At 38.1% G+C, this 14,101-nt stretch overlaps 1 long non-coding RNA gene across 1 annotated transcript in view; it reads left to right on the top strand.

The window, feature by feature from the left end:
- Positions 1-800: 800 nt before the first annotated feature.
- LOC146440093 (uncharacterized) overlaps positions 801-14,101 on the top strand; it is a 28,052-nt gene continuing 14,751 nt past the window's right edge. The window contains exon 1 of the long non-coding RNA XR_014851032.1: positions 801-881. This is a non-coding gene — a long non-coding RNA (uncharacterized LOC146440093). The remainder of the gene's footprint in view (positions 882-14,101) is intronic.

Genomic DNA, 14,101 nt, shown 5'->3' with positions numbered 1-14,101 from the left:
ACCACCAAATTAGAGAGTCACACCGACTTGTTTATACGCTACTGGTGTGTATTTAAATAGTTTGTACAAAGTGGCATAGTTCCACATGGAAAGACTAGAAACATGCCCTTTAGCAGGAGATGCCTGTGTTAATCAGAGATTCAGGCCCACCTTATGCAGTATATTGTGTAGGTACTGAATAACATCAGAAAGAAACAGGTCAGAATTACTCTGTAATTTAACTTTTCCCTGTGATTGTTTTTTTAACCTGTTCTCCAGAATTTTTCCCAGGTGTCCTTAATGATTAATGGATGATGGGAACAAGCCCCTACAGCTTCACTGTGGACCATCTATTCAGAAAGAGAAAACAGAGCTAGGCCTCTGTTAATACAGATGAAATGTCGCCCACAGGAGAATTGTGCACAACTGCAGTGATTTATTCCTATGCTATCCAAAATGTTTGGATTAATCCCACGTCTTATTCCAAACCAAAATCACTTGGGTGGTGGGAATTAGAATTTTTGATTAGTTCTATGGCTACCTTCCTCCTTTGATTATATTCCTCTTCCATATTGTCTCTCTACTTTTATACTTGCAGGACAGTTGAGGTTGAGAGGAATCTCAGGAAGTCATCAAATAAAATCCTCTGCTCAGTTAAGGCTGGCAGCTGAAGAGTTTGTCAAGTTCATGATGTCTCTGCAAACACAGATTCCATAATTTCCCCAGGCACTCTTTGCTGGTTCTTTCCCTGCAAGTTCAATTCCAAAACTGTCCCCACCCTCTTTCCACAGTCACTTACTGCAGTTTCTTTAAATTTGCAGCTAGCAGACAGCAACAACAATTCCATGAGAGCAGTAGGAGACTGGTAACAGGCAGAGAGGAAGTCCAGTAAACTTGAAGAGGTAATTTTCCCTGGTTTTATGGGGAGAAGCAATCCTGTTGACACGTAATTTATAGTTATCTACAACTAATGAGCAGCGTGAAGGAGAAGCAACATTTTAGCAGTGAGATAGCAAGAGAAAGAACTGGTAGAGCCAATAACTTCTTTGCAGGTGCCCTTTTTCCTCAATTGAACCAAATTTAGGTTCAATGGAAACATTGCACCTCAGGGTGAAATCATTCAGGAAAGTTGCTGATGAGTAGAAGTTCTCTCAAGTTCTCTGCTGATGAAAGAAGTTCTCTTTCTTCACTCCCTCACTATTTTCTGTGTCAATACAGATTTTTTCTGTTTGCTTTCTGTGACTGCAAGTCCTGTCTCTGGATAGTGGCAGCTTGTAGATGAAATTCCCTGAGACATGAGAGTAGCAGCAAGTTGTTTTTCCACTACCCATATACTCATCTCACTGTGTCTGTGTGGCACTTTCTCTGTAGCAGAATTTATGCTCAGGCTGCCTGACCTGCTGCTACAGCTTTCAATTAAAAGGCACAGGAATTATCTGGTAGTTTCTTCTTTCTTCAGCTGTTGTCTTTTCCCATCATACCTGACCCACTGGTGTTGAAAGATGTCTCTTGTCTGAAAAGCTCTGATACTAACAGGAGAAACACTGATCTGCAGGTTTTCAGAAAAAAAAAGACAAAAATGCTCTTTTCCAATATGTGGTGAAAACTTCTGTACCACAGATGCAGGCCATGCTAAAAAAGCCATGTTTTGTCCATATTTTTTGGTTGTCATAGAAATTGGTTTATAGCTTGACTTCACAACTGTTTCTATTTATAAGTAATTAGGGGATGCAACTGTAACACACTACCACTTTTCCATAAGAACATTTAGGAAGGACACAGATCAAAGTAATGTAGCCCTACATCACATTTTGTGTCCAAGGGATGCCACTTGCACTACAGAGCCACCGTGATAGATAGCCTTGGAACTGTCAAAAGAGACATTATTGCTATCAGTTCCTTGTAAATGAGTATGTGGCTGTAGGCAAATAATTCTGAATGGTGATGATAAGGGGTTATGGATATACAAACTAAGCAGTCTCAACACATTTCTTGTTACACTCTTTCAAACATAGGCACTCTGAAGTCTGGTAACTATTTTATTATCATTATCAATGTCTGGTGCTGTGTAGAATTTTCTGTTACTTCAGAGTTGTTATTTGTAAGCAATAATAATTTATGACTGTTACCTTTGAAAAGAAACCTGTCATGTAGTTCAATTGGTAGGAAGAAACTCCCATAAACCACTTAAAATAAATTTCAGGACAGCTTTATGTTTTTTCTTCAAATAAGAAAAGGGTTCAAGTACTCTACAGTACTATCATGACGTTTTTCAAGCTATCAAGCTTTTGGAACATGTGATAGTACTCAGCAAAGCTGCTTCTACCACTGTTTTGGGGACATCTCTACATCTCAAAGCACTAAAACCACAGCTAAACCTCTTGAACTTTCATTCAATAGTCCTCTGCACAAATACTGTGGGGAATAGTAGAAAACAGATATTTACTAGCTACTACAAAACAGAAAACAATGCCAAATTTTCTACTATGCTAATAAAAGAACATGTAATCAGTTCCACACATATATTAGAAAGGCAGTTAAATTTGGAAATCTAATTAATTTTTTTGCCATTAATTTCTCCTGATTATTTGCAGAAACAGAGCATCTGGTAAAAGGGTTTTCATTCAAGTTAAGAGGAACCAGATCAATGAAGTTTGGAGTAGAAGTGGACTAACGCCATATATACCAGAGAACTTGGACTATTTGGGACACTTTCATGTTATGATCAGCCTATGAGTTGTTTAAGATCACAGACTCACAGAACTTTTAAGGTCACAGAATGATTAAAGTGGGAAGGGACCTCTGCAGGTTGTCTAGTCCAACCCTCTGTTGAAAGCAGGGTCAGATACCACAGATTGCTTAGATCTGTGTCCAATTGGATTTTGGATATTTTTGAGGATGGATACTCCACTGCAACCTGTTCCAGTGTCTGACCACCCTCACAGTAAATGTCTTCTTACATTCAGATAAAATTTCATCAGAGAATCAGAGTTCAGTGACTAACAAGTCTGTTAAGCTTTAATGTAGCACTACAGTAGAAACACATCCTGGCTGGTCAACTGCATATGGAAGTTAAGTGAGAAGCTCACCACATGGTGTCTAGCCCATTGTCAAATAAGGAAACTGTCTGCCATTCAAGTTCTCTTATTCTATTGCATAATTCCATGTGGCAACTTCTTACTTATTATATACAAGCTCATTTTTTGCATGATTTGCTGAAGCAAGAGCAAAGGCCTTTGTCTTAGCTTCAGCAACACCACCACCCATGAGGCATTCTAAATACTGACACAGACACTAAGTTGAGACAAATAACATTAGCACAATGCTTTTTCTCTCCCTTGTCTAAGGTCTTACCTTTTTTTTTCCATGCATACAAAAGCTGGGCCAAGAAAGATATCATTTGAGATAAAGTAGTGTTAAGAGTAGTGAACCTTGAATTGATCTTTGTGGACAGGGGAAGAATCTGACTTCAGTTACACAAGATTTCCAGAGAAGTGATTATATCATCTTAAACCTTCTGTTGAGTAATTCTACTTGCAGTAGTCCTATCTTCAGAACTCTCTCTGTAGTTCTGTGCCAGCCCTTTCTGTAAATATACACTCATGTTTCCAGTGTGATGTCAATATTTGGTTTATCAATGCAGGAAACTTACCTGGAATATACTGCTTTCCACATTTATTCTTAGCATGTCTGAGCACTTCTAGAATGAAGTAGCTAAAAAAACTAGAAAAGAGAAGCACCCTGAAGTGATTTTTACATTGAGGTTTACATCAAGCAGGCAGAAGTAGATATGACTGTCTTCAGAAGGCTTTAGCAAAGGTCTCAGGCATTGCTCCATCTACCACTGAACTAGGTGAAATTAGAGTTCCCTCTCAGGTCTATCAATATACCAATTTATGTGGCCACACCCTAGTTCGCTACTTATCAAAGTGGATTAGGTTAGAAACACAAATATTTGGAGCTATTAAATTAATCAAACCACTTTAAGACAGGGCTGAGAGCAATCACAGATACAGTGTGGGGTTTGGGGAAATGCTAAGCTCCAGTTAATGAGGTGGGGTGGTAATCTGTAGCTGGGGCAGTAGATCTCATTTAACTTCTGGTGGAACTGACTGCACTTGGACTGCAGCACTTGTCCTGCCTTCTCACTGTCAGACAGGAAGGCACCTGCAGTGGTGCCCCATTTCAGTGGCAGCTTTGCTAGGTCGAGGGACCCCTCCACCCCCTTGTCCATAAATATCCTCTGAAAACTGCTACCCTCAATTCCATTTGCCCAGTCTTTCAAAAAGTCACTCTCTATTTCAGTTTGGGCAAACCGAAATGGACCTGCAAAGACCTGTCAGTGAAAGTGAGTGGGCCTGGCTCATTTCAACACAGGCTGGGGAGCAACCAGACAAGTTACACTGGCAGAACCTGGGTGGTGGAAATCCATGGTGGGGGTGGTAATGAGCAGCTAAGGGTTCCTTAAGTGTTCTCGTAGCTACAGCCAGAGCTCTCCTGTGTGTATGCAGGAATTCAGCATCCCTTAGCATCCTCTTTCATTCTTGGACAGAGTTGGGTGGCTATAAGACATACTTCATCCTGCTAAGATTCTGAATCACCCTTTGAAACTGTAAAACTCACATAAATATAAGAAAGAGATTAATAAATCTAGATTATTATTTTTCTGATAGTATAGAGAAGCATTTCCATCACAATTCTCTGAAATACTACATCTGATTGACAAAAACAAGGGAAAGGGATTTTTTTAAACTTTAATCAATTTTAACACAAGTTTAGGTTAGTGATAGGTCCGCTGTTAACATATAATGAGAAAAAAATCAAAGTAGTGAGCTGTTTCTGTCCCACAGCATTAAACCCTGCTGTCAATAATCAGTAAGAATTTAACTTCAGGGACTATTACTAGAAAAAGCCAAATTAGATAATCTGAAATTTAACAGTTAAAAAAAAAATTCATTAAATGTGGTATTTATACATTTATTTATATTGCTAAAATGTGAGGTTTTTTTGGTGTGGACACTGTCTAAAGTTCATATTATTTGAAAATGTGAAGAGTCCACCTTGACTAATGACAAAATGCAGGTACAACACAGTAACAATGTTTCTGAGCTTGTCATTTAATGTCACTGTGAACACCTCAAGTCAATGCTGCTAATGTGCTGTTGGAATTCTGGACCAGCTGAACAAAACAAGCAGTTTCTCTGCACCCCCTATTACTAGCTTTCTTCAGTCTTTGCTAAGAGTTTCTCTGCAATCAGTTCATCTGCCTCAAACTAGAAAAGTAGTGAGAGTGCAAAAGAACACAAACTGTGGCTGCAGTGGTCTGGCACAGAGCTCCTGAGTTTGAGGCAATCAAACTTCTCTTGTCTTTCATTTACACAGAGGCTGCATCTGCTTCTGGATAAGAATCTGCAGTTAGATGTTAGATATGAATCAATCCTTTGTAAGGCTGCACTAGGAATGTACAGGTTAGTTTACTAGCTATTTTGAGCCAGGAAGTAGTGTAAATATATAATAATTGAGTATTTCCATTTTCCTTGCACATGTTTTCCTGGGCTAACTGTACTTATCAGTTTTTGTGTGTATTTAATGATAAATATATCAATAAATTGAGCTGACAGGAAGAAAAAGACAATGCAATGGAAATGTTGTCAAATCAGGCCTCTAAATAGGGTAATTTAAACAGGAAATCCTAAATCAACATCTAGATAATGTAGTAAGTCAACATATTAACCTGTAAGTAAACATATCAACCAGACATAAATTATGTCATAAATTATGTTTGTTGATTTATCAAAGTCTAGTCATAGCATTTAACCGACATGAGGAACAGTTAAGGAAATCCAGAAAATAAAGATAATGGATAATTTTATGCAGTTTATAAATTGCAGCTTCTAAAAACTTATTTTAAAAAAACCCAAAAATTCCAGAGTGCTGCTTTGCTTTGATGTAATCACCATTGAAAACCATTGCTACAGGAATGCTTGGTTTTGTATAGTTAACAGTATACAGTCATTGTACTGAAAAAGCATTTGTTGGTGAAATTTTATCACTATTAAAAAGCCCTAAACAACAAAACTTGTATATGTGTGCAGGCATGGTATATTCTAATAAGATATCTTTATAAAAATTTTGGCATGTTAGATATGACTGTATTTACAAACCTTTTATTCTTTACAGCATACTTGCACACATTCTCTAGTTTTTTCATTTTGTGCAGACCATTTTTTTCCTGAATTAATCTTATAATTATCCCTTCTACTAAAACCAGATATGAGAATATGATTAGTCCATCCTTTTACTGTGATGTGTTGCTCCTAACACCCTGAAATAAATAAAACCAAACAGAACTGAAACAATCCTCACCATCCCCCAAACCCACGAAACTTTACATCATACATCCTCTTTAAACCCAGGAGACATCATTGGAGGGATTTCCCAAAGATGTGATGTCAACTATCTGCTGCAGCTGAAAACATTGAAACCATTGCCTCTCATTGAAGCAAAATGAGACCAAAGCTGAGCCCTTCAATAAATCTTTTCCCTGACAATTGCAAAGACATAAACCATTTGAAAATATGAATGATACTTAAAATGTTTACAAACCTGCCTGATTAATTCTGTAAAGGCCTTGAAATTAACAGAACTGAAGAGAACACAATCTTCCTGAAAATTCATATTGCTTCATCTATTCCCCAAATGCTAAACTATTTAAACTCTGGAGAACTTTAGTGAGAAGAGAGTTATCTGGAGCTGACTGACAATCCCTTTGTGTTTGTTCATTTTTGTTTAACAAACAGGTACCCACAGCTGAGGCAATGTACCTGGTATGGGCTTTACTGATGTAGCAATGCTAAAGTCAGAGCTTTCTAACTGGAAATTGCAGAGACCTACAACATATATCAACATATATCATATTGCCACTTTGTAGAATTGGTTTTTTTTCCAGTAGGGTGATGATGTAAAGCCTTAAGAGATGTTTCTGGCATACTCTAGTAGGTGAAGCAATCACCCCCATGGGGATCAGCTTTGTAGGTACAACTAGCGTGTCTCCTGGGTTTAATTTCCTTAATCCTAATTGCCAGCAGAAATTGTGATGATTGATTTTGAAGGTTCACAGTGCAGTTTCCAACAAAGATGTTAAAGCATGTAAAGAAATTGGTAAACTGAGCCCAGCTGTACTGACTACTCGAATTTCTTCTTAACCCTCGTGAGAAGAAATCAAAACTGCTACAGTGCAATATGCTAATGGCCTCTGAAAGCACTTCAGCATTGCACTTTCTAAAGTCAAACTGCCTCAGTGTTTGGCTACAGTACCTGTAAATGCCAGAGACATAGAGAGACAAGCCTTTGAAGGGGAGGTGAGATTGTTCAGCTGTACTGAGTGCCATTTATCTTTAAAACTTTCCTTAAAATAGGATATAACTTTTTTTTATATTTAAACATACAATTATATATATATATGCACATCTATACAAAATGTTTAATGTGTAATAGAAAATGTAAAATAATATATATGACCTTACATGTATTGTAATATGTTGGTGTAATATATGTTGCATATGCATATATCTTATTCTCTATCTAAAGTACATATTGTACTTTAGATAGAGAATAAGATATATACTAAAAAGTTACATGGTTAATTTAAGGTTTCTCTGGCTTCTTCACTGGAAGTTTGTCCCAGAAAGGAAATTAATGGGGTCACAGCTTCAAGCCCACCTCTGCAGCTTTGTCTGCTTCTTTGTTTTCCTTTAAATACCTTATCTACATCTGTGTATGCAGCTAAATTATGAAAAAGAAATTTGTTCTTATCACTGTTACCTTGTAATGCAGAGGTAACACCTCTGTTGTGGACTCAGTGTGCCTGAATGATGGTGTAACACACATCATATCCTTCATGCTTCAGCAGGAAGCAACCAGCTTTCAGTCAGCTCTGCTTGTTAGTACAGTGTAACTCTCCTTATTATGTGGGGAACCTATAGACATGCTCTCCACCACTGACTAAAAACATTGCCAGGTTTGACCATTACACTGTGAAACATGGACAAGAGATGTATATGAAGAATGAAATACTATCCTTATTAAAACTAAGGGGAAAAGACACCCCAAACCTCTCACTGAATTACTTAGACTCAAATTTTCAAAGCACAAGATACAGAATTATTATCTTTTTCTCCTTGGAGAAGATTGCTGCAGTGTAGAGTTCAGACACATTCATAAGACATATCAAGACATGAAAAGACCTGTAGTGTTTGCCCTTGAAATGATACATATTCTCAGGATAAATGCAGTACAACCACCATAGCTGAGAAATTAGTATCTTTCTTGAGAGCTTTCATCTACATCTGAAAGTGAACATCACAGCATTAAAAGTTGCAGTCCCTTTATCTTCTGCAGGATTTGTGAAATTTTTGGGGGGAGTCATAGCACTTGGAATTACAGTCAGCATGCCCTAAGGTTTTGGCTTGCCTGAACCTAACCAATGCTGATGGTAATGCCAGCTCTGCTCTGGAACTTAGGCACTCAACATTATAAGAGGGATGTCTCCTGCCTTCAGGACATGTGGCAGAAATATCTTTTTTAGAATAGGAGCTGATTGACAAAATCAGTGGTTTTTTAGATATGTTTTCTGAACATCTGCCACCTCTTGGAGCTGCAATTGCCAGTAATTTATCAGCACCAGAAAAATGAAAAAAGTCTTTGAATTCTTCCCAATGGAAAAGAAGATGTGATTCTAGGCTTCAGAGCCTTAGATCCATTACCCAGGAGTGGGGAGATCTAGGTTCTTAGTTGTTGCTCCAAGAACTCTTCTTGAATTTTCTTTACTGACTGTTTCTTATAAAATGCAGAAATTATCAAAGCAGAGCTCAGATCCCAGATATAACTCTAAGGCAAACTAGGCTTCCTGGCTATATTCCCTCTTTCTTCTTGGGGAGATAGAGAAACATCACAATTTTGCTTTTACAGCTGGTGCAGATGTGATAGAGTCACTGAGATGCTTCACATAACACCTTCAGAAGAAAGCTGAAAAATTTGTTTCAGATTTTCATTTTAGTCTTGGACATATCCAAGTTTGAGGCCTGAAATAATTGATTTCTTTTTGGTTTTCTCTTTATGAGTATATCAGTGTTTGATTTGATGCACATCAGCTGGGTTTAGCCAACATCACACAATATGGATGAAATGTCAGAGGACAGAAAAATGAGACAAACACAATCTCATGGCTGAAAGCTGAAGTCAACAAAACCAGTTAAAAATAAGGATTAACTCACTTATGGAGCAGATAACTGAAGAGTGTTCTCCAGTTTAAAAATTAAGACAAGCATTGCCAGAAAGTATATGTAACTAAATTACTGGATTGAAGGACAAGAAGTGCAAGATGAATTCCCATGGCTCAGTGCGAAGATTAATTTAAACTTTTATGGACTGTGCCCCGCTGAAAGCCTAAGACCTATATGCTTTTCTGAGGAGACACAACTTGCTTATTCTTCCTGTGTCTGGAATTGTTTTTCAGGTCTCTCATGATTTTAACTGCACTGTTGTCAGCCTTTACTCAGGAGGGGTATGAGTCAGCTCCAAACCATAAACAGTGTAGCCATGGTTAGTAAGCCTGAGCTACTAAGCCTTTGCTGATAGCGTGGGCACAAGAAGTTGTGCCTGCTTGGAGCACAACCAAAGCAAGCTCACATCTGCTTAAAAAAAAAAGAGAAAAGAAAGTTAACATATCCTCTGTGCTCTTTTCCTGCTTCCTCCCCATGCCTTTCTCTTTCCCTCTGCCTTTTTCTTTCTCTCTATCCCACACACACACATCCACAAGAATATTCACAGAAACTCCACCTATATAAGCCCTCCACCCAGATAGTTCAAATTCCTGAGTGGGATCTCACAGGGCACATGTTTGTTTAGAGTGGCAACATGTGGCAGTGTTTCGGTATGAGGCTCCTTGTGCAGCTCCTTACTATGAACTTGAACAAAGAGCAGTTGTTAGATTCATCCCTTTCAACAGGGTTTCACTCGACCTATGAAGTGTCCATTTTTGCCTCATACAGGTGACTGGACCCAGGAAAGGGTAATGTGGAGGGGAAGCCACTGTGCTGAGCTCCAAACAATTTTTGGGGAATTCCGCATTCAGAGGGGTCAGACTCACCCCAAGTTTCACTTAGGCCATGATGGCAGGATGTCAGTGTCTAGCCTTTCACAACACAGACTCTGGCTGCAGAAATGTCAGTAGCAGCCAATGATACATGGATTTTGAGTGACTTTTTATGTGGCTACAGGACCCAGGTTCCATGGGCTTTTCTTGTGCACAGAATAAGAAACAGGTTACTCTTTCCCTAAATTTTCTTTTAATCTCTCTTTTCTTTTAATCTCTCTTTTCTTCTACTGTCTAGGCACTAATTGTGTTGTACATCATCTTCTGCCATTTTTCTGGCACAAGAAACATGCTGGCACAAGTCAGTGGAAATTCAACATTCATTAAGGTTTGACTGTACTGCCTGTGCATCACCTCTTTTTTTTCCCCCTAAGATGACTGCATTCAAGAATGAGACTAGCAATCTTACAACAGGAAGCCCTCCATTTTAGGCAGCTAGGCTACATAAGCTTCATCTTGGCTATCATTGCCTTGGATGCCTGGGATTTAGTTTTTCTGAGATTTGGGGATTTTTACTAGTGGGTTTTGAAAAGCATCAACAATCTTAGTCACCTACACACTTACAGGAGGACTATGTTCTCAATGAAGCAGTAGTTTTTGACAGAACAGACATGAAAAATGCTGAAATGTGAAAGGATCATCACAGAACACACACCTTTCTCTTTTTAAAATGTATAATCCTTACAAGGGATTACTGGTGGGTGAATATTAGAGCTGGTCTGCCTTCTAGCTTGAAATCTTGTTTCTCAGGCAAAGCTATCTTCTGGCAAATTAAAGGAAATTGAGTTTCTCAGGATTCCATTTCCCTCTGTACAGAAGAAACTGATATAAGAGAAAGCAAGCTCACTTATTTCTCTGAATTCTTCCCCTAGATATATGCGTGTGTGTGTATTTCTGTGTAATTTATTTTATCTTGGTGGCAAAACCCAAACACTTCAGGTGCAGACCCCAGCATTTTCTTTTCTCCTATTATCTGTGTCCCAAGGATACATCAGGAAGGCAAAGATGGCTCTCCCTCCATCACTTATTCCTGCTATCTGCTGGATGCCACAGGTCCTGCCGGTTCATCCACATGCTCTGTACATTCATTAAATGTGAGAGAAATAAAAGTGTCACTGTTCTACTTGAAAGATACTTACATAGGTCCACTATTACAGCACAGTCATAGTCTTTAACAAATACAGTATCCATAAATCCATTGCAGTCAGGCACTGGTATTCCCATTTAAGAAAAAGGAACAGAAAGAAAGTGTAAATGACTCGCCCAACATTACACATATCCATGGTTATGGAAAATGACATTTGTTCCCTGGCAGAGCTGGATTTGATTTGTTTCACAAAACAGTGCATCAATTCGTGCATCAATTCATTTAATAAGCCCCAAATTGTTTCTTAGCCCTTTAGTCTCTAGATCAGTACCTTGTTATGGTGGAATTAATTATCATACAGTACCTAAACCAAATACTGTTTTCTCATGTCTGCCAATTATATATAAAAATTTCATGGTATTTGGGCTAAAATGGACAGTCAGGATTAGCAAATGGAGTGCAGAGTCCCTCAATTTCAAAACAAGTTTTGGGGCTTGGAGAAGTCAGTAAAAAAAATAAATTAAGTCCCATGTGATCTTACCTGCTGGAGAAGGTGAGAATTCCATTCCTATATCTTCTGCAAGTTAATTTCCTATTCCTGCTTGACATCCTAAACCTTCACAGCCTGCACTCTAGGGCTATGCTATGCTGTGAGGAGTGAGAATCCAATTAATTATGTCCTACCTCGCATTCAGCTTTCAGCAACCAATTATTAGACAAAACCTGGTTGAAGCCCTCATTTGATTTAGGAGGCTTGTGTGTCTTGGCATTCATCAGGATTTACTGATGTTGATAAATTGCTCTTCTCTGTCATGGCTCTAAATAGATATATCAGGTTTGTCCAAGGCTTCTTGCCGAGCCTTGATCTAAATGGTTTTTCATCTGAGAGTATGGAGCAGTTGTTCTTTTATCTGGAACTGAGATATGGAGGTCAGAAGTAATGAAACTGGCATTTTTCTAATTATGAATTCCATTATTATTCTCTATCTTCAAGCAGCTAGGGGTAAATCCACATGAGTCTGCTTCAGTAAAGCTCTCCTGAACTAGCATAGTGAGATAAATTTGAAGTAGCCTGGGCCAAGTATGTCCTAGGATATCTTTATATGCAATACCTAGGAGAGCCTAGGTTGCAACCTGGAGCTCGAGTGTGACAGAATTGAAAGAGGTGGGTTTGCAGTGTATGCTCTGTGAAGAGTTTGGGATGTTGCCTCCTGCCCCCCATCCACCACCTGCTTTTGTTAGCTTCCCTTTGAAGGGTGGTCAGAGGAATAACATGCAGACAGATGCATAGAGCTACCTGGTAGTAAAGCATGAACTGATAGCACTGTTTGGTTTAGTTAAATTTCAGGATAATTGACAGGATGCTCAAAGGCCTGGGGCACTTCTACTATATTTTAAGACAGAGAAAGAACAAAGAGGGGGAAAATAATAGAGTACTTTAATTTTCCTTCCTCTCAGCCTCCTGTGATTTTATCCAGGAGCTCTGTAAAGTACTTTCACTTGTTTTTCAGATTTGTACTTGAGATCAGAATCATAATCATAATCATAATGGGCAGAAGTCTGCTCTTTCTCACATATGTACTGAACTGGAATTACTTGGGGTTTTTATCTGCTGAATTTGTTCTTAGTTCTTGTGAGTCACTATATTATTTGACAGCTGAATTTAATGCATCTGATTGTTAAGTTCCCTAGCTGCTAATCTTCAAAGATCATTTACTGACAAATACCATGTAATGTGTGTAATAGAATTGCTGCACATTTATGTTAAATAGCTCTGAGTTTTGTTTGTTAATGCCAGGTAATTCAGGCTAAACTCTTTTTTGCTATTACCCAATATAAAATCTAATCTGTTTTGACTACTTCCATCCCATATTATGTTCAAGTTCATGCCAGTATTACACCAAAAACTACAGAAAGGAACTTTTATGAACCCTTGAATTCCAATGAACTGCCTTGTACAATTATGGTTGTAATCCACCTGTCTTTTTGAAGTAGTGGGGTTTTAAATGCTCATCACAATCAGTAGAGTATTCCTCATGGACGTAGCTTTGTTGTTTATAAATAATCTGGTTTTTTACAAATAGTACTTGCTATCCATTATTTCCTACCAAGGTGTTTTAAAAGATTTCTCTCTAATCAATAATTAGAAAGAATGCAAAGACTTACCCATCACAAGTGAAAACCAGAGAATAGTGAGCTTATAATATTGTGGGAAAATGGAGACACAGTTTTGGTGAAAAAAGAATCAATAAGTAGTTTAAAATACTCACCCCTGCAAATTTTGCAACCTAAATACTGTTGTGAATATTGCTGAAATATTCACAAGTATAAGAAGGGCTTAAACTGATGAAAAGTGATTACCCGGAAAGTGTCATGACTGTACAGCTCAATAGTCTGTGAGCAACTTTCCTGCTGCAGAAATTCCTGTTTCTGAAATGGAAATAGTCCTCTTTCCTTCCATTACTGCACCTCACCTGCTAGGGGAAATTCACCTCCACCTCACCAGACTTTTGGCTCAGCTGAGTTTGTGGTTATCAGGTAATCCTTTGGCACTGAGTGTCTGTATATCACCTTAAGCTTTCTCATGTCAAAATGTCAGTAGTACTCTCTACTTTTATACTGCTTAATATTGGTATTATTTTTCTTTTATATGTCAGCCTGAAGATATAAGAGTATCATAAAGTGGTTCAGATGTCAAGGTGTTTCATTACCATCTAATAGTTCAGTGCAGTTTTCTCTGTTCTCTTTAGCCTTACAGTAAAAGTTGACATATTTCTTCAGAAATAATTTATTACTTTACATATCTGATTAATAGCAAATCAGGACATACATTAACAGAAAAGATATATTGGGACTAATTATTAAATAACCAAACAAAA

The sequence above is a fragment of the Lichenostomus cassidix genome, chromosome 3 (genome assembly GCF_008360975.1).
Source record: "Lichenostomus cassidix isolate B80296 chromosome 3, HeHo_3.0, whole genome shotgun sequence".
Classification (NCBI taxonomy): Eukaryota; Metazoa; Chordata; class Aves; order Passeriformes; family Meliphagidae; genus Lichenostomus; species Lichenostomus cassidix.
The sequence above is the reverse complement of the archived record's forward strand: the minus strand, read 5'-3'. Positions and strand labels throughout refer to the sequence as shown.